Source organism: Hemitrygon akajei, chromosome 2, assembly GCF_048418815.1.
Source record: "Hemitrygon akajei chromosome 2, sHemAka1.3, whole genome shotgun sequence".
NCBI lineage: Eukaryota > Metazoa > Chordata > Chondrichthyes > Myliobatiformes > Dasyatidae > Hemitrygon > Hemitrygon akajei.
In genome coordinates this window covers 11,390,719-11,411,845 of record NC_133125.1, presented here as the reverse complement: position 1 = coordinate 11,411,845, position 21,127 = coordinate 11,390,719, and the positions used below count along the sequence as shown (strand labels likewise).

The following is a 21,127-nucleotide window of genomic DNA, read 5'->3' as shown; positions in this document are numbered from 1 at the left end:
AATCGAAGAGTCCACTCACCCTGGACACTCTCTCTTCTCTCCCTCCTAGTGACCAGAAACCACGTACCACCAGGCTGAAGGACAGCTCCTACCCCCATTGTTAAAATACAATTGAGTTTCCCAAGTACGGTAAGAAGGGCCCCTGACCTCACAAACTAACTCGTTATGGCCTTGTTCCTTATTATCTGTATGGACTGCACTTTCTCTACATTCTACAACCTGTTATTGCTCTCCCCCTACAACCTCTATGCACTGATGTGAAGCCAACACCCTGGGTCTCAGAGTCCCCTGGGGAACCAGGTGCCTAATGTCTGTGAATCTGCTGGAGGCGTGGAGGTGGCCTGTCCTGGGGTGGAAAGAGTGTGTGTGTGTGTGTGTGTGTGTGTGTGTGTGTGTGTGTGTGTGTGTGTGTGTGTGTGTGTGTGTGTGTGTGTGTGTGTGTGTGTGTGTGTGTGTGTGTGTGTGTGTGTGTGTGTGTGTGTGTGTGTGTGTGTGTGTGTGAGAAAGTGGAAAAGGTCTTCTTAGCACAAATAATGCATTCTACTCTATATTTTAATGTACAAGTGGTAAATAAATCTTCATTTGAATCTGATGAAAATGTTCTGTATGGGTGGTATACAAAATGAAGTTTCTCACTCTTAGTCCTCAGAACATGTGAGCATAGAAACATAGTAAACCTACAGCACAATACAGGCCATTCAGCCCACAAAGCTGTGCTGAACATGTCCTTACCTTAGAACTACCATAATAAACTAATTCATCATATTAACTCAAGATCAAACAGCGTATTGATTTTTGAACTTTTGTTTGAGGGGATGGAATTGGTTGTGTGGGAATATGCCAGAGTCCAAAGACAATGAATTTGTTTTGTTGGCCATAGCAGATTTGAAATATGGATGAAAACATTGAACCTAAATGGGTCAAGGACATTGGAAGCAGGCAACATAATCTTCTTCATTTTTGCCATGGGCTTGAAGGAGATGGAGATGTCCATTTTGTGAGACAGCCCTTGCAGTCTCCCCCCCCCCCCCCCCCCCACAACCTTCCCCACCATTTGTGGACTCTGAAATGATTCTTGCTCTGGGATAATCTAGTCAGATCAATTGAATGTAGACACAAGGAACCTCAGATCATGACCAGCTAAACCTGAGAGCATTCTCAGGCGAGTAACTATTCACTATGTAAAGTGGCAGACCTGCTGAACAGGCAGTCTGTAATCTCACTAGACTCAGTGTCTGGGTCACCTCCTTTGATGGTTTGAACCAGTCAGTGTTGAATTGAAAACAGGTACAAGGCTTGGGGGCAGAAACCATAGAACAATGCTGGTGGTAGCCCTGGACCAAAGCCAATAGAAAGGTGTTAAGTGTCAATCAGGTGATATATATTCAATGAAACTGGAATGCCACATTTGAATTGGTAAGGAATAAATAGAGTAGTGGACACATCGAGTGTGCTATCAGTGATAACTCTGGAGAGGTGTTGTAAATTGGAAAAGTTGTCTGAGTGAGTGTTGGTACAAAGGGAACAGTAGGATTCAGTGTCTAAGTGTTGGCCCGGTGTCAATATAGTTACGTTGTCATTTGTGCAGAAGTGTGAGCTTCGATTAATTACGAGTTGTGTAGTGAGTTTCCTAACCTAGTTCCGTTGATGAATGGCCAACAGTTTATTTTTATATATTTAACAGGAAGTGATTACTGACTGAGTAATGAGTGCAGATGAGCTGTACGATAGATTGGAAGGTATGAGGGAGGTGCTGCTGAGGAAGGGCTTGGTGCAGTTAAACGTGGAAACTGATGTTATGCTTTCCGCTGACGTTCCCAAGGGGCAAGGCTGATGAGAAATGGAGTCAAAAGGTTCTTTCAGTGAAAACATTCATCTACTCGTGCTTCTCAGACACTCCACCTGCTTATTCAACTAAGGTAAATATTTCTGCAGCCAAGAGTGTGTCATCTATAAGTCAAAGCTAGCTTAATGGCGTATGTTCGCTCTTGACAGTACTATAAATCATGTAACTATAATCACAATCCATTGCACGTAACTTCCAGCCAGTCATCAGTAACTCCAGCAAACCAGCTGAGATGCCCAAATGCAGTTGGTGGCCACTGTGACAACCTTAATGGTAAACACAGCAGATTCTGTAGATGCTGGAAATCCAGAGGAACACACACAAAATTCTGGAGGGACTCAGCAGGTCAGGCAGCACCTATGGAAAGGTAGACCTACAGTTCCTCCAGTAAATTCAGTAGCAGATCTTTGGTATCAGGCGCAAGATGCTGGAAGGACTCAGCAGGCCAGGCAGCTGGAGGAGAATAAACTAAAACGTAAGAAGTTTCACAGCTGTAGGTAGGAAGGGACTGAACCAAGGATGACAAAGTGTAGTTGAGGTATGTGGATGTGGGTTCAGGGGAGTCAAGGGGAACAAAATGGAGCAAAATTAAGCAGATGTGTGTTCGGTGGGGTAAAACATGTGAAGTGTCATGGATATTACCTCAGCTGAAAAATATTATCCAAAGCGTAGTAAGTGAAGGCATGGCTGCCGATACAAGGGCTATCACATAGAAGGTGTGCCAGCCCCACTGCAGCAAGCACAAAATGCTGGAGGAACTCAGCAGGCCAGGCAGCGTCGATGGAAAAGAGTAAGCAGTCAATGTTTTGGGCCGAAACCCGTCATCAGGACCCAAAACTTCAACTGTTTATTCTTTTCCACGCATGCTGTCTGACCTGCTGAGTTCCTCCAGCATTTCACAGGATTTCTGACATCTGCAGATTTTCTTGTGTTTACGATAGCACCTCGACTGTCTCAGAAGTTGTGCTGGTTTGGCATGTCACCGAATACTTCTATAGGCGCACAGTGCAGAGTATCCTGGCTGGTTGTATCACAGCCTGATAGGGAAACACAAATTCACAAGGATGGAAAGTCTGCAGAAAATGGTACATATTGCCCAGTCCATCACAGGGAAACATCCTCCCCAACAATGAGTACATTTGCAAGGAGGGCTTTCACAAGAATGCAGCATCCATCATGAGGGACCCACATCATCCAGGCCGAGCTCTCTGCTCGCTTCTCCCATCAGGCAGGAGGTACAGGAGCCTCAAGTCCCACACCACCGTGTTCAGGAACAGTTATTACCCTTCAACCATCGGGCTCTGGAGCCGCCGTAGATAACTTGATTTCATCCATCTCAACACTGAACTGATTCCACAACCTACAGACTCACTTTTAAGGACTCTACAACTCATGTTCCCTGTATCATTTATTTATTTGTTTGTTTCTATATTTCCACAATCTGTCTTCTTTTGCACATTGGTTGTTTGTCAGTCTTGTCTGTAGTTTTTGATTGATTCTGTTGTATGTATTTGTTCTACTGTGAATGCCACAAGAGAGTGAATTTCAGGGTGGTATATGGTATATACTTCAGGGTATATACATACTTTGTTAATAAATTTACTTTGTACTTTGAACTTACAAGCAGCTTGGGGAAGATAGTAAGGTAGTGGGATGAAGCTTTATTTTCTGAAATAAATTGTCTTTGACTGCAGACTGTGTTCTACCATGGCAACTGAACTATGTCTGCTTTGCTGAAAATTGTAACCAAGTACCTACATATTATTTTGAAATTGCAGACTTTGTACTGGGGATGAAATCTGGCTGGAGCCCTGATTATTGCCACCTGATGGCAGCACATACCTCAGTGAAACATCTGCATATGTTTGGAAAATCTGGAGATGTTTGAACATGAGGTTGAAACATGTCCATAGCAGGACGAAGCCAGTGCCTGGTGTATTTTGTTAAACTTTACAGTTGCTGCGGTTAATGTATCATGTATTCAAAATGTTCACATCTTACTGCTTGTTTCTTTCTGTATGCATGCATTGATGAACTGTACTGAAATGTCTTTCGCGTTTAATATTCTGTGTTTTTTGCTTGTTTTTTATTGTTGCCCTTTGCAGGATTTCTTGCGTGCAGTTTGGGGTGGGAGGTTTGGGGGTGGGTTGATGTTTTTCTTTGGGCAGGTCGGTTCCACGGTTCTCCTTTGTTTTGTGACTGTCGGTGGGGAAAGGTGAATCTCAGGGTTGCATGCATACTTAGATAATAAGTGTACTTTGAACTTTAATAGGTCATAGAGTCACAGAGCGCTAGAGACAGAACAGCCCCTTCAACCATGCTGAACTATTATTCTGCCTAGTCCCATCACCCACACCTGGACAACAGCCCTCCATACCCCTCCCATCCATGAACTTATCCCCATTTCTCTTTCATGCTGAAATCATCCTTGCATCTACCATTTCCACTGGCATTGGTACCCAAGTACCAAATGACAATTTGCAATTTGTTATGCCACTTCACCATTCACAGTCCACGGCTTCTTTTTGCAGTTAAAAGGTCAATTATTCTGCAGAGGAACAGCAAAGCTCCACTGCAGCACCGGTATTTGCACATTTACACCGCTGAGCAAACGAATTTCTAATCAAGAACAAACAGAAAACAATAGATGATGGAACGGAGGAAACAATTTTCTGTGTAATTAATAGAGTCCATCTGGAAACCACTGACAATTTAGGAGCACATAGTTCTTCAGTGAATCATAAAACCATGCAATTAAATGTGATTAATTGTGCTTTCCTGGTATTATTACTTCACAACTGCCCATTCATAATTTAAATGAACAGCCAGACTTATCAATAACAATTGCCAAGACCGTTACTCAATATTACACATATTTTTACATTTTTCAAATGCTACCAGAACTGGCACGTTAAAAGTTGGAAGATTTTGTATTACCTCTAAAGTCTGTGGTGTAGAACATCTTTAAGGACTGCATATATACTCAGTCCTCCTCCAAGGAGACCATAAACTTGTCTTTGGGTTCGGAGGCTTGCGTGCCTCAATAAACCAGCCAGCAATGTTGGCTGGAGTCAGGACTTCATGCTTTGGCCCTTGGTAGGCTCAGCCATGCCAAACAGGTCAAAGGGTAGAGGCCAGACTAAAAGAGTTCGGGGTTCAGCTCAGGGTTTACAACCCTGACTGGTAAAACAAAATTGCTATGGAAACAGTGAGAAAAACATCGTCCTACATGTGAGCGTGGCAGTATTCCCCGGGTGTCCACCCAAGACTTGCCTGGCTGACAGTAGTGAAAACCAAAACAAAGTTCCTGGCACGATGAAGGAAGCCCTGAACACTGCCAGACATGGAGGACCTTCATGGCTGCCTAATGGGCAGTAAGTAATCTACTCAGTGGCTACTTTATTAGGTACCTCCTGTATCTAATAAGGAGGCCACTGAGTGTGTGTTAATGATTGGAGGTCCTCGTCGGAGGACTGGTGGTGGAGAAGGTTAGCAATTTTAAATTCCTTGGTGTTATCATTTCAGAGAACCTGCCCTGGGTCCAGTACGTAAGTGCCGTAACAAAGAAGCCACGGCAGTGCCTCTACTATCTTAGAAGTTTGTGAAGATTTGGCATGTCATCTAAAACTTTGACAAACTTCTAGAGGTGTAGGGTGGACAGGACATTGCATCCCGGCCTGGTATGAAAACACCAATGCCCTTGAATGGAAAAGCCTACAACAAGTAAAGGATATGGCCCAGTCCAACACAGGTAAAATCTTCCCCACCACTGACCACAACGACATGGAGCACGGTCACAGGAAAGCTGCATCCACCGCTCAGAACCCCAACCACACAGGCCATGCTGTCTTCTCGCTGTGTCATCAAAAAGGTTATACAAGAGCCCCAGGACCCATACCACTGGATTCAGGAAAAGTTATTACCGGTCAATCCCCACCTCTTGATGCAGAGGGGTTACTTCATTCAACTTCACTCACCCTAACATTATTGCCTTGTGGCGACCCACTTCCCAGCGCACTCGAACCGGCTCACAAAGCGGCGTGCGCCGGCATTGAGGCCGGTCCCAAAGAGGGCACCAAGCCTGCTTCACCAGCAAGGGGAAAAACCCGCGCGCGGGACAGCACTGTGAATACTCGCCCCCTACAGCATTCCCGCCCGGGGAGGGCGGGAACAGGAAGGCTTTAAAGTGAAGCCGCGGAGTTTGAATAAACCTCTTTCGCAACTGCAGCTCACCGACTACGTGTCGTTATTTCAGCACTGCGTGTAGCACACCGCTACAATTGGTGACCCCGACGGCCCAAACGATACTTGGACTGGAGATGAACGACGCCGCATCTGTTCATGCAGTTTCGTTAAAACTGCCAAGCTTCTGGACGCTGCGACCTCACCTATGGTTCCAGCAAGCAGAAGCCCAATTCCACATTCGGCAGATAACCTCGGATGCCACACATTACTACTACGTGGTGAGCTCCCTCGACCAGGAGACAGCCGCCCAGGTTGAGGGGTTCATACAGTCGCCCCCGGAGGACGGCAAATACACAGAATTCAAAGCCCTGCTCATAAGGAGTTTTGGACTCTCACGGCGCGAGCGAGCTGCCCGCTTACTGCACCTGGATGGTTTGGGGGACAGGCCGCCGTCGGCTTTGATGAACGAGATGCTGTCCCTGGCCGGAGGTCACAAGCCCTGCCTCATGTTTGAGCAGGCGTTCCTGGAGCAGCTGCCCGAGGACATATGCCTGCTGCTGTCCGACGCGGATTTCAGCGACCCCCGGAAGGCGTCGGCCCAGGCGGACATGCTGTGGAAAGCCAAGAAGGAGAGTGGGATGTCCATCACACAGATCACCAGGCCACGATCCCAGCAGAAAACCAGTCCAGGCCCAGCCACAGAGCCCGCTAACCCCAGAGGCAGGGGTGAGGAGACCAACGAACAATGGTGCTTCTACCACCAGCGGTGGGGCGCAGAAGCCCGCCGCTGTAGCCCGCCCTGCAAGTTCCCGGGAAATGCCAGGGCCAGCCGCTGCTGATGGCTATGGCAGCTGGCCATCGGGATAGCCTCCTGTATGTCTGGGACAAGCAGTCGGGACGCCGCTTTTTGGTTGACACCGGAGCCGAGATCAGCGTCTTACCTCCGACGAGTTACGACACCCGCAACAGAGAACCGGGTCCCACCCTGAGGGCCGCGAATGGAAGCACATTAAGGACCTACAGCACCCGTACGGTGCAGCTACAGTTCGGCTCCAGCCGGTTCACGTGGGACTTCACACTGGCTGCCGTAGCCCAACCGCTCCTGGGAGCGGATTTTTTGCGAGCTCACAGCCTACTGGTCGACCTGCCGAGGCAGAGACTGGTCCACGCCGAGACCTTTCAAATGTTCTCCCTGGGTGCAGCCCAGTTGCCGGCCCCACACCTAGCCTCCATCACGCTGTCCGACAACGACTTCACCAGAGTCCTGGCAGATTTCCCATCGGTTCTGGCACTGCAGTTCACAGCAGCCATGCTCAGACACGGCGTACAGCACCACATCCCGGCCCAGGGACCACCCCTCCACGCCCATGCTCGAAGGCTTCCCCTGGACAAGCTCCCACTGGCGAAGGAGGAGTTCAAGAGGATGGAGGAATTGAGGATCATACGGCGGTCTGACAGCCCATGGGCCTCCCCCCTGCACATGGTGCCAAAGCAACAGGGGGCTGGAGACCATGCGGTGACTACCGCAGGCTGAACGGGGCTACAACGCCGGACCGCTACCCTGTGCCACACATTCAGGACTTTGCAGCAAACCTGCACAGCCCACGGATCTTCTCCAAGGTAGACCTCGTCCGGGGATACCATCAAATCCCGATGCATCCGGACGACGTCCCCAAAACGGCTCTCATCACCCCGTTCGGCCTTTCGGAGTTCCTCCACATGCCGTTCGGCCTAAAGAATGCCGCACAGACATTCCAGCGGTTAATGGACGTGGCGACCTGGACTTCATTTTCATCTATTTGGACGACATCCTCATAGCCAGCAGCAGTCGTCAGGAGCATCTTTCCCACCTCCGTCAACTCTACGCCCGACTGAGTGAATACGGCCTGACAATCAACCCAGCCAAATGCCAGTTCGGGCTCGACACTATCGACTTCCTGGGCCACAGGATTACTAAAGACGGGGCAACCCCTCTGCCCACAAAGGTAGACGTGGTCCGCCATTTCCCCTGACCCAACACAATCAAAGGCCTTCAGGAATTTGTGGGTATGGTGAATTTCTACCACTGCTTCCTCCCTTCAGCTGCCTGAATCATGCGCCCCCTGTTTGCCCTGATGTCGGGTAAGGGCAAGGACGTTACCTGGGACGAGGAGTCCGCCGCCGCTTTCATTAAAATGAAAGAAGCCTTGGCGAATGCCGCGATGCTAGTGCACCCCAGAATGGACGTCCCTACCACCCTCACAGTAGACGCATCTAACACGGCAGTCAGTGGAGTGCTGGAACAACTCATCGAGGGTCACTGGCAACCCCTGGCATTTTTCAGCAAACACCTACGACCGCCCGAGCTCAAATACAGTGCTTTCGACCGGGAACTGTTGGCGCTATACCTGGCAATCCGGCATTTCAGGTACTTCTTAGAAGGTAGGCCCTTCACCGCGTTCACGGACCACAAACCTCTTACCTTTGCGTTCACGAAAGCATCCGACCCCTGGTTGTCCTGCCAGCAGCGACATCTGTCCTACATCTCCGAATACACGAAGGATGTCCAGCATGTCTCGGGAAAGGACAATGTCGTGGCGGACGCTCTCTCCTGCCCTAACATCCAAGCCCTGTCCCAGGGGGTAGACTATGAAGCGCTGGCGGAGGCACAGCAGGCAGACGAGGAGATCCCGAGTTACAGAACCGCAGTCTCCGGTTTGCAGCTCCAGGAACTCCCCGTAGGCCCAGGTGAGAGGACCCTACTCTGTGACGTCACCACCGGCCAACCCCGCCCCGTCGTCCCGGCAGCCTGACGGCGGCGCGTTTTCAACTCCATTCACAACTTAGCGCACCCCTCCATCAGGACAACCATCCGGATGGTCTCCAGCAGGTTCGTTTGGCACGGACTCCGCAAGCAGGTCAGTGAATGGGCCAGAACGTGCATGCACTGCCAGACGGCCAAGGTGCAGCGACACACCAAAGCTGTGCCGCAGCAGTTCCACTCCACCCGCCGGCGTTTCGACCACATTCATGTGGATATCGTGGGCCCTCTGCCAGTGTCGCGAGGAGCACGGCACCTCCTGACTATCGTGGACCGGTTCACAAGATGGCCAGAGGTGGTCCCGCTCACTGACACCACCTCCGAATCTTGCGCCCGGGCACTGATCGCCACCTGGATATCTCGCTTTGGTGTACCAGCCCACATTACCTCCGACAGAGGCACCCAGTTCACCTCCAGCCTGTGGTCAGCTATGGCCAGCCTTTTGGGGACACAGCTGCACCACACAACTGCCTACCACCCACAGTCGAACGGACTAGTGGAGCGTTTCCACCGTCACCTGAAGTCGGCTCTCATGGCCCGCCTCAAAGGGCCTAACTGGGTGGACAAGCTCCCCTGGATCCTGCTCGGAATCCGCACGGCGCCCAAAGAGGATCTGCACACCTCGTCGGCCGGGTTGGTGTAGGGCGCACCCCTGGCCATCCCAGGAGAGTTCATACCAGCCCCAAGGGGGCAAGAGGAAGAACCCGCAGCAGTCCTGGGCAGTCTACGCGAGAGGCTCGGTAACCTGGCCCCCATACCCACTTCGCAGCATGGGCAGAACTCCACTTGCGTACCCAAAGACCTGCAAAACTGTAAGTTCATTTTTGTACGACGGGGCGGACATTGGGCACCGCTACAGCGGCCCTACGAGGGGCCGTTTACGGTGATCAGAAACAACGGGTCCACATTCGTGCTGGACATTGGGGGGAAAGAGGAGGTTTTCACGGTGGACCGACTCAAACCGGCCCATGTGGACTTGGCACACACTGGTCTGCGCAGAGGCAGACCTCCCAAACAGAGTCCGACCCAGACTGAGGACATTGGGGAGTGTATCGCCGGTTCTGGGGGGGGGGGGGGTTATATGGCGACCCACTTCCCAGCGCACTCGAACCGGCTCACAAAGTGGCGCGCGCCGGCATTGAGGCCGGTCCCAAAGGGGGCGCCAAGCCTGCTCACCAGCAAGGGGAAAAGCCCGCGCGCGGGACGGGACTGTGAATACGTGCCCCTACAGCATTCCCGCCCGGGGAGGGCGGGATCAGGAAGGCTTTAAAGCGAGGCCGCGGAGTTTGAATAAACCTCTTTTGCAATTGCAGCTCACCGACTACGTGTCGTTATTTCAGCGCTGCGTGTAGCACACCACTACAGCCTATTGATTTATTATTATTCTGTTTGTTTTGTATTTGCACAGTTTTTTGTCTTTTGCCCATTGGTTGTTTGTTGGTCTTGTTGTGTGCGGTTTTTCACTGATTCTATTGTGTTTTTTGTACTTAATGTGAATGCCCGAATGAGAATAAATTTCAGGGTTGTATATGGTGACATAAATGTACTTTGATAATAAATTTACTTTAAACTTTGAATCTCCATTGCTATAGCCCACTCAGTTCAAGATTCGACATGTTATACTGATTTGCTCTTCTGCACACCACTGTTGTAACCTGTGGTTAATTGAATTACTGCCACCTTCCTGTCAGCTTGAACCAATTTGGCCATTCTCCTCTGACCTCCCTCATTAATTTGGCATTTTCACTATCAGAACCGCTGCTCACTGGAAGATTTTTTTTATCGCACCATTTTCTATATATTCCAGAGACTGTTTTGCATGAAAGTCTCAAGAGATCAGCAGCTTCTGAGATACTCAAACCACCCCATCTGGCACCAATGATCATTCCACAGTCAAACTCACTCAGTTCACATTTCTTCCCATTTCCGATGGTTGGTCTGAACTGCCATTGAACCTCTTGACCATGTCTGCGTGCCTTTAGCCACTGAGTGGCTGCCACATGATTGGCTGATTGGATATTTACCTTAATGAGCAGGTGCACCTAATAAAGCAGCCACTGAGTTTAAGTGTGTATTTGCTGAATCAGAAAAGTGTGGACAACAATCCTGAATACCGACAAATGCAAATCACTAATTCAGCTGAAAATAACTCCCATTATTTTATCTTTATTGCTTTTAGATTTATCCTAATTAAAATTAATTTCTGAATCTCAATGTGGACAAGACAAGAAAGATGCTTCTGGATTCCAGGAAGGTGCAGGTTGACCACTCCTCCTTGTATACCAATGGTTCTGCCATGGACAGAGTGAAAAACTCACAGCCTTCCTTGGTGTGCACATAATGGACGATCTAACCTGGCCCCAAAACATCTCCTCATTAGTCAAGAAGACACACCGTGTTTGCAGTTTCAGAGAAGATTGAGGCGTGCAAGGCTCCCTTCTCCCATTCTCATAACTTTCTGCAGGAGCACCATCAAGAGTCTCCTGAATGGCTGCGTCATTGGGTGGTAAGGGACTACAGAGGATAGTAAAAACTGCCAAGAGGAGAACCCTTCACCCTATTTGTGATGTTTACAGCGAGTGTTGTATATGAAGGGCCCAAAGAATCGTTGAAGATCCCTGCAACACACACAAAATGCTGGAGGGACTCAGCAGGCCAGGCAGTATCTATGGAAAAAAGTACAGTCAACATTTCTGGCCAAAACCCTTTGTCAGGACTGGAGAAAAATAGCTGAAGATCCCTACCACCCATCCCACAATGTCTTTGACCCACTGCCATCAAAAAAGAGGTACTAGTGGATTAGGACTAGCACTACCAGACTGGGTAATAGCTTCTTCCCTCAGGCTGTGAGACTAATAAATACCCTTCCATCACTGAGGCCTCATCACTAGGACAGCCAGCCGTTTACTGCAACACACACAGAATGCCAGTGGAACGCAGCAGGCCAGGCAGCATCTATAGATAGAAGTAATGTCAACGAGACCCTTCGTCAGGACTAACTGAAAGAAAAGATAGTAAGAGATTTGAAAGTAGGAGGGGGAGGGGGAAATGCGAAATGATAGGAGAAGACTGGAGGGGGAGGGATGAAGCTAAGAGCTGGAAAGGTGATTGGCAAAAGGGATACAGAGGTGGAGAAGGGAAAGGATCATGGGACGGGAGGCCTAGGGAGAAAGAGAGGGGGAGGGGGGAGCACCAGAGGGAGATGGAGAACACGCAAAGGGCAGTGATGGGAAATAACTAAATCAGGGATGGGGTAAGAAGGGGAGGAGGGGCATTAACGAAAGTTAGAGAAATCAATGTTCATGCCATCAGGTTGGAGGCTAACCAGATGGAATATGCCTGGCCTGAGGCGTTCCACCAGCATTTTGTGTGTGTGTTGCTTGAATTTCCAGCATCTAAAGATTTCGTCGTGTTTGCAGTTGTTTACTGTACTCTTTACCTGTGCTGTGCACTACATGCATTTTAAATTAGATTTTATTAACTTTTTTGTGGTGATATATTGTTTTATGTGCCATGTGTGATGTATATTTTGTGGGCACACTGTAGTCTGGAAGATTGTTGTTTAGTTTGGTTGTAGGTATATAAAGTCGGATGATGATAAACTTGATTTGCTCAGTGGTACGACCTGGCGTACTACTCAGCATGGCCTCAAGAGGGCAACAAAGATCCTTGCCATCTGGGCCATTCCATTGTTTTGCAGCACCCATCAGATGGGAGGTTCAGAACCATAGAACATTACAGCACAGAAGCAGCTCTATTGGCCCTTTCTGGCTGTGCCGAACCATTTTTCTGCCAGCCATAAGTTCCACACCTCCACGTTCAGGAACAGCTATTTCCCTTCAGCTACTCGACGTGAACCAGCCTGTGAAGTCCTAATCGACATTATGATCAGTTTGACGACTTTGCTCTAAAATGGACTTCTTTGTTCTAATTGTGCTCTTTCTTGTAAAACCTGTGTATGATTTACAATGTTTACCATGTGAACGTTGTGGACCTGATGCTCTGTGCCTGTGATGCTACAGCAAGGACGTTTTCATTTCACCTGTGCACACCTGAGCCTGTGCAGATGACAATAAACTCGACTTTGACAGATGTAGATTAGGTTGTCAGAGGCAGAAAGTTTGCCAAAAAAAAAATTCTCTTAAATTTCTCAAAGAATCTGCAGACTGTAAATGGCAAAGTAGTACACACATTTGTAAACTGTCAACAATGCACCCATACAGAAAGAGGCAGGCAATAAGTTCTGAGGAGGAAATGGAAATGGGATGAAGGTGGGGGAGCAATTACTAGAAGTTTGAGAAATCGGCGTTCATGCATCGTTTCAATTCTACTTCCCATTCCCATTCCTATATGTCAGTCCATGGGCTCCTCTGCTGCCAGGATGAGGCCACACTCGGATTAGAGGAGCAACACCTTATATTCCCCCTGGATAGCTAACAACCTGATGACGTGAACATCAATTTCTCGAACTTCCAATAATTGCCCCTTTCCCACCTTCTCCAGCTCTTTACCTTTCACCTGTCAACTTCCCAGCTTCACCACTCCCCCCTCTAAGATTCACCTGTCACCCACCACCTTGTGCTTCCCCATCTTCTTGCTTGAACTTCTTATCTTTTTTTCCCATCTTGGTGAAGGGTCCCGGCCTGAAACGTTGACTGTTTACTCTTTTCTGTATTGGCTGCCTAGCCTGTTGAGTTCCTCCGGCATTTTGTCTGTGTGTTGCTATTTAAAGTGTATTCTCTGTCATAGTGTGAGAAATTAGCAAAAAAAAAACTTTTAATGACCCGGATCCATCCTGTTTTGTTGGATTTGTGTTCAGAAAGTAAATCAGGGAAAAGTAATAAATTCAGGAGTAAATTTGTGAGAAATGTTATGATATTTGGTATTAATTTGTCTTTTGCTGTGATCTGCTCAGAAACAAAGTACAGTTCAACTTGAGGCCCTGGCATGATCACTCTTCACAAAACGTACTTTCCTGACTCTCCAGAATATTCCCATATCTGACACCCTATTTGCGCATCTTTAAAATGACTATCAATTTTAATTCACTTTTTAAAATTCAGAAATCAGAGATGTAAAGGGAATTGAGAATCTTCAGACAGGATTCCCTAAAAGTTGAGTTGATGGTGAGGAAGGCAAATGCAATGTTAACATTCACTTCGAGAGGACTAGAACACAAAAACAAGGGTGCAATGCTGAGGCTTTATAAAGCCATTGGTCAGGCCGCACTTGCAGTATTGGGCCCCTTATTTAAAAAAGGATATGCTGGATTTGGAGAGGCTTCTGAGCATGGTCATGAAAATGATCCCAGGAATAAAAGGTTAATGCTTGAGGAGCATTTGTTGGCTCTGGGCCTGTACTCGCTAGAGTTTAGAAGAATGAGGGGGGATCTCAGTAAATATTGATTATTGAAAGGTCTAGATATGAAGCAGAGGATATTTCCTATTGTGAGAGAGTCTAGGACTAGAGGGCACAGCTTCTCAATAGCGGGATGACCCTTTAGAACGGAGATGAGGAGGAATTTTTTTAGCCAGGGGATGATGAATCTGTAGAACTGATTGCCACAGATGGCTGTGGAGGCCAGATCATTGGGTATATTTAAAGTGGAGGTTGAAGGGTTCTCGGTTAGTAGGAGTATCAAAGGTTAGGAGCATGGCGTTACAAGGAGAAGGCAGGAAGATAAACCAGCTGTGATGGAATGGCACAGTAGGCCTCAAAGGCTGAGTGGCTTAATTCTGCTCCAATGTCTTATGTCTTATAAGAATAATAAAGAATGTAGTACCAACAGCGCTTGAATAGGCTGGCACAGTGGCCTCCTATATCAGCTTCTGTCAAGATGTTTGCACCCCCAATAAAACAATCACCAGACCTCAGCAATAATAATCCCTGGTTCAATGCAGAGCTTGCACAGCTGTGTCTGGGGAAGGTGGAGGCCTACAACGGTGGTGGAGATAAAGGGGTGGTCAAAAAGGCCAGATACAAGCTGGAAAAAACATTCAGAGCTGTCAAAACTGATATTCAGTCAAAATAGAAACCAGTTCTCTACAAGCGACTGTTCTTCAGTCCTTCAGTCCATTGCCAACCACAGAAGAAAAATTCATGTAAATGTGTAAGGCAAAATTCCTTGCAGAGAATGGTGTTCGATAATAATTCTTGGTTCAAATGTACATCACCTTACAGCATGCAAAAGGAAACTGGGAATATGTGTTATATATCTTATGTATACGAAAAGGAGAAGGACTGAAGCTTTATAGGGAACTAATCAGAATAGTCTTCCGACGATCAGCTGCATGGTCATGGGAGATTGGAACATTGAGACAGCAGGTGTGGAATTTGGAGGCCTCTGCACTCAAGTGACCTCTCTCGCTCTCTCTCTCAATGGGGAGAAGAGAGTCTGCTGGTTCCCATGTCAGCTGGGCTCGAGTAAGTGTCGCTGCAGACTGTAACATTGAAACTGCGATCTGTTGGTCTTCCTCTCACTGTGGAAGGGTGACACCTCTCTCCCTTGTAAGTGAGAGACAGAGCCTGTGGCAAGTCCAAGTGCTGGGTTATTGACTGTAGTTTTTGATGGACCTAGATCATGGTCTCTTTGGGGGCTTTGCTATTGCTGGCTTGGTGCGTGGTGGGGGGAAATGATGCTTCCTACTGGGAAAGTGGAGGGAGAGGGAGTTGATGCTTCGCTGCTGCTTATGAGTGGGAGAGGGGCTTTGGGGTTCTAATGTTTTTCTGTCATTCATTCTTTTGGGTTTTCTTCCATTTCGTGGATGCCTGCAGACAGTAAGAATCTCAGGTTGTATATGGCAAACATTCGCTGATATTAAATGGAACCATTGAACCAATGAACTTTATCAATGATCAACTTTATTCACCAGATACATTTACATATATTAGTAATTTGTTGTGGTTCGACATGCAACAAAAAACAACAACATTCAACAATAATAAAGAATAAAGAATTATATCAAAATGTAGTTATAAGTACTTGGATAGGGAATACAATGTGCAGGAATACATGAATACTAGCACATACTTACGGTGTAAATAACTTTATATAAAGCGTTTATAGTGCAGTGCAGTGAGTGGGGTGAAAGTCTAGAATGGTTGATCAGATTAACTGCCTGAGGGAGGAAACTTTTACGATGATGTGAAGTTTTTATTTTAATAGCCCATTACTGCTCTCCTGAAGTGCCTGCAATGACTTTTCCCGTCCACTTCAAAATCCCCCGGCCGAACTCGATATGACGCATTATAGGGTTTTAGTATCGAACTGCGTTACATTTGCACAACATTCTGGGCTGCCTCGGTGAAGAGGACATTGTGCAAAACCTTGTAGGTTATGTGATGGACTAAATTGCCCAGTTACAGCTGAATCCCATTAAAAGTTTGAGCTTGCCAAACAGCTCCGGCATCTGACCAACTATTTAATTAACATGACAATATTCCTTTCTTTAAGAATAAATGTTTTTAGAAGTTTTTAAAAGTTGTTAGCATGCCAAAGATGACTGCAAGAATTGGTATGGCATTATTAAACATGAGGGCGCATGTTATGCTGGGATCTACATTTTGATGTTGCCAGTCAGTGGTGTAGAGGCATCTGCACCAGACTTTGAGGTGAGTGGTCCTGGGTTCGAATCCAGCTGGCTCCGTGCACCCTTTCCATCTATGCTGGGTTGGGCATCGAGCTAGCAACTCGGCCTCGTAAAAGCAGACAAATGCTAAAGAAATGGCACGGTTGCCGCCTGATGCTCCACAAAGAGCAGAGAGGAATAGCACAGCATTTTGCATACTGTGCAGGAGTGTGTGTGGGAAGGAGGAACGCAGGTCGTTTAGTTTTTGCTGTTATTGTTTGTTGTGTGTTGTGTTCTACGTTCTTCTGCAAGCATTGTGGACATGATATGTTTGCGCTGGGATGAGTGGAGACGCTTGCGGGCTGCCCCCAGCACACCCTAGGGTGTGTTAGCTGTTAGTGCAAATGATGCACTTCAATGTACAGTACCGTGCAAAAGTCTTAGGCACGTATATGTAGCTAGGGTGCCTAAGACGTTTGCACAGTACTGTATTTGTCAACGTGGAGTGGAGAGCAAGTCTGTAAATCTGGTAGCAGGAAAGGATGTTGGGAAAGGTGAGGGTGGAGCACCACGGTAGGGGTGTGGGTCAGTTGGCAGAGAAAGAATGCCAGGGGCAGGGGGTGGCACAGGTGCAGACACACCCAGCCCTGAGACACCAGGCAAGGTTACTTGATTCCAAACAATTGGTTTAATGATCATTACAGAAAGTCACTCTGGTGCTTCCTACTCCCTCTCCTCTCCCTTCCCCTTTTCCCAACCATGATTCCCCTCTCCCTGCCCCCTTCCCACTCTCAGTCCACAATTGAGACTCATATCAGAATCAGGTTTATATCACTCACACATGTCATGAAGTTTTTTTTTTGTGGCAGCAGTACAGTGTAATTTTTGATATTATTACAGTAGAGTGCAAAAGTCTTAGGCACCCAAGCTATACAGATGTGCCTCAGACTTTTGCACAGTACTGTATGCTGTGAGCACATTTGACAAACTCGAATGTTGCACTCAAAGTGTTCTGCCTGGTACAGAGATTGCACAAGATACTGGGAATCCTAGGGCACCAGAAAATCCTGAGTTCTGCATGTTTTTATATGTTTACTTCAGTTAACTGTGCGGACTGATATACTGACCAGTAATGTACGCATACATAGACAGACACGTTGGAACCAATAACAAATAAAAGGACGTCTTCTTCATATTAACACTTTCAACAGGGCCTTTCTATGGTATTTGAGAAGTGAGAATCACAGACATTGTAACCCAGCCACCTGCCGCCTTTATAATTTGACATGTGATGGGGCGCCACTGTAGCAATGGTGGTTAGCACAACGCGACTACAGCTCGGGGATCTGTAACCATTCTGTACATTCTGCCAATGACCGCGTGCATTTCCTCCCACAGTCCAAAGATGTACCAGTTAGTAGGTTAATCGGTCATTGTAACTTGTCCCGTGATCAGGTTAGGATTAAATCAGGCGTTACGGGGTGACACAACGTATTGGACCAGAAAGGGCTGTTCCATGCTGTATCTCTTGTTACTTGTTACATACACCTGTTCGGGTGCATTCTCCACATACCGTATGAGGGAACCATAGCCTTCAGCCAGGAGCAGATGTCATCAGGTGGTTCCCAACCTTCACAGAGTGTTTCGACCCTTAACCACGGCACTCTCCAGTTGGTGGGCCGGCAGTGGTGGCCAAATCACTGCCCCTCTGCTCCTGACTTCCAGCTTCCCTCCTCTCGCAAAATTAAATAAATAAATACCCGGGTACTGTTAATTTATTAATTAATTTATGCATTAAATGATCAACTCATTTGTTCTGAAAACAAAGCTTGAAATCGGTTTAAGATCAGAGGCGAGAAGGACACAGAGTTTGATGTGTATTCAGGATTGACAATTGGCCCATTAACAATATTTAAAAGTCATCGAGGGGAGGTTAAGAGGACGATGATCCAAATGTGGTCCGATGAGCCCAGCAAGCTGGGTTATACGGTCAGTATGGACTAGTTGGGCCGAAGGGCCTTTTCCACGCTGTATGACTCTAAATCTGAAAATGGCGGTCGATGTTAATGTTGATGAGGTTACTCTCCAGTTGACAAAGCCAGGTGAGGGGGAAGGTGGGTGGGTGAGGGAAGGGGCGTTACCCTCAGGTTGGAGGAGCAACACCTCATATTCCTAGGCAATACAGAAAATGCTGGCAGAAAGCAGGTCGGGCAGCATGGATGGAAATGAATAAACAGTCAATGTTTTGGCCAGAGACTCTTCTTCAGGACCTCCTTCATATTCCTGATAGCATGAACATCAATTTCTCTTTCTTCCGGTAATTTCTCTCCCTCTCCCTTCCCTACGCTGGTTTCTTACCTCTGCTTCTCCTCCTCCCCCAGTGCCCCCCTCCTTCCCTCTCTCCCATGGTCCTCTCTCCTCATACCTTTACCTTTCTCACCTGTCATCTCACAGCTTCTTACCTCACGCCCCTCCCCTCACTTACCCACCTTCCCCCTCACCTGGCTTCGCCGATCTCAACCTGCCAGCCTGTACTCCTGCCCCTGCCTCCAGCTTCTTACTCTGGCTTCTTCCCCCTTCCTTTCCGGGCCCGATGATGGGTCTCGGCCCGAAACGTCGACCGCTTATTCATTTCCATAGATGCTGCCGGACCCGCTGAGTTCCTCCAGCGTTTTGTGTGAGTTTCCTGCTGTTGATATTAAAGTGAAAGGTTTTCCCGATGACCACTGGATGGCGCGTAGCCACCGTATAAAGCTCTCACAAGCACCCATTCACTCGAATAAGGGAATTACTGTACTGGATCCCCTCACACTCCACGCCAACTATTTTGCTTAGCGAACCGCCTCTCCATATTTCTGAAACTGGCCAGATTGACTGATCGTTATTTCAGTCTTCTAGAGTACCTTGTGAAGAAAAACAGACTGTTTGGACATAAAACCCGCGCAAACGCACATCATATATTTTGCACGTGCGTACGGGCTATTCGCAACAAGTTTAAGTAAAAGTAGCGCTGGAGATGTAGAGTTTTGCTAATGTGTCAAAACGGGCGATACTTTTCTGCTAACACTAGAACCGGGATTTCAAGATTTTCCTTATTAGATAGCCGCTGGACTATGCTGGTTTGGTTTGGGGAAATTTTATTTTAGATCAAAAAAATGATTTCCCTTCACCACCACCCGGACAATGTCAAAAACTTAATTGCTCACGCTTAATGAATTTCAGTATAGACTTGGATCTGATTTATTTTTGAGTATTATCAAGGAACACCACGTAATAATCCTGGGAAATTTTAATGCCCAGAATTTTTGTCACTATGATAATTGCAAGGTCCCTTTTTCATATAAATATTAACGTTCCCTGTCTAAAACAGGTCGAACAACATATATTTAAATTCTGTTACATCTGCAGATTTGAGCAAGGATTTTTTTTTGCAAAGAATTCGCTAACGAAATCCACATGAATCAAACACGCGGCCAGTCACAAATACCATATCTTTCCTACAGATGCCTCAGCTCTTGTTAAACTGGAATGTCCCCTTCTCGAATCTCTTAAAATGAACTTTGAACGCAAATCGGGTTCTGAGATCCAACGTTAATAGACAGCTGTACCCATGAACGCCGGGCTAGGTACTCCGCGCCCCAGCGGAACACTTAATATTTCCTCACGGAACGGGAGCAGCTCGGCCCATCGAATCCATGCCGGATCTCAGAGCAGAACTATCAATTCCACTTCTCCACTTGTAGACCGCTGTCTCTCTATCTCAATCATCACCTCCCCATCTACCAGCATCAAGCTACCAACAACTTGCGCTCACCATCACTTTCAAGTCACCGTTCAGCCCGACGCTGAGGATGAGAACGTTGGCTGTCTGATGCCGACGATGAACCACTTTTGAAAAAAAAAGTCATTTCATTCTCTTTCAAAATCTTAAATACTTTTCCTGAGTTGTTTTGGCGAGGCAGTACCCCGCTCGAACTGTCTCAATGCATTGATCAGTCAAGAATCGGATGCTGTCACACACACACACGCACACACCAGCACCCTTGCCGGGCTTCCCGCTGAACTTTCCGCGTTGCCCGGTTCCCCAGCAGAGTTCATTCAGATCTGCACTGAACTCACCTTCTTGGGATCTGTGTCCGTCTGTTGCTCCGGGTGCTGGTGTATTGGGTTCACAGAGGAAGACGAAGAAGACACATTTCCCACCAAGAGGAAATAGCCACGACGTCATAAATAGCTTCGCGCGTCGGCCAGAACAAGGAATAAAGTCAACTATCGTACCAAGTTGAGAAAGTGCGAGAGACCGGCGGGAAACGAGCGGCGATATCTGATATTAATGCAAAGCCATTTGCAAAAGCAAGCAACTGAAAAAGCGGCTTTGATTTTACAGTAGGAAGGGATGGTCCAGTTTAAGAAAGGAATGGTTTAAGAGAGAGACGAGCCGCGCGAACACAGGGGCATTTTATGAGTTCAAATGTGGTTTTGAAGTGTTTTTCCTCCCTCCGCCTGTTTATTCAGTGTTGGTTCCATGCCCCTGACAACGGGTGTGGCGTTGTGTAGGTTCGGTGCCCTTTCATAGTGTGTGGGCTGTCAGTAATGCTCCTTCTTTGGACAGAGAACTAACTGGGGTCTAATGTTTAACGGAATGGCTGTTATTGCTTCTATCTCTCTCTCTCTCTCACACACACACTCACACAAATAGCGCAAACCATGTATCAGAAGTCAGCGCCA

The 21,127-nt window shown here is 47.4% G+C and overlaps 1 protein-coding gene across 2 annotated transcripts in view; it reads right to left on the bottom strand.

Annotated features, from left to right (window-relative positions):
- Window positions 1–20,835, bottom strand: part of LOC140739075 (hyaluronan and proteoglycan link protein 1-like) — a 117,762-nt gene extending 96,927 nt beyond the window's left edge. Inside the window, exon 1 of one of the 2 annotated variants that reach the window (XM_073067031.1) lies at window positions 20,519–20,835. The gene's annotated coding sequence lies outside the window, so the exon portion shown is untranslated. The remainder of the gene's footprint in view (window positions 1–20,518) is intronic. The other variant, XM_073067025.1, reaches the window with a different exon arrangement.
- Window positions 20,836–21,127: the final 292 nt, after the last annotated feature.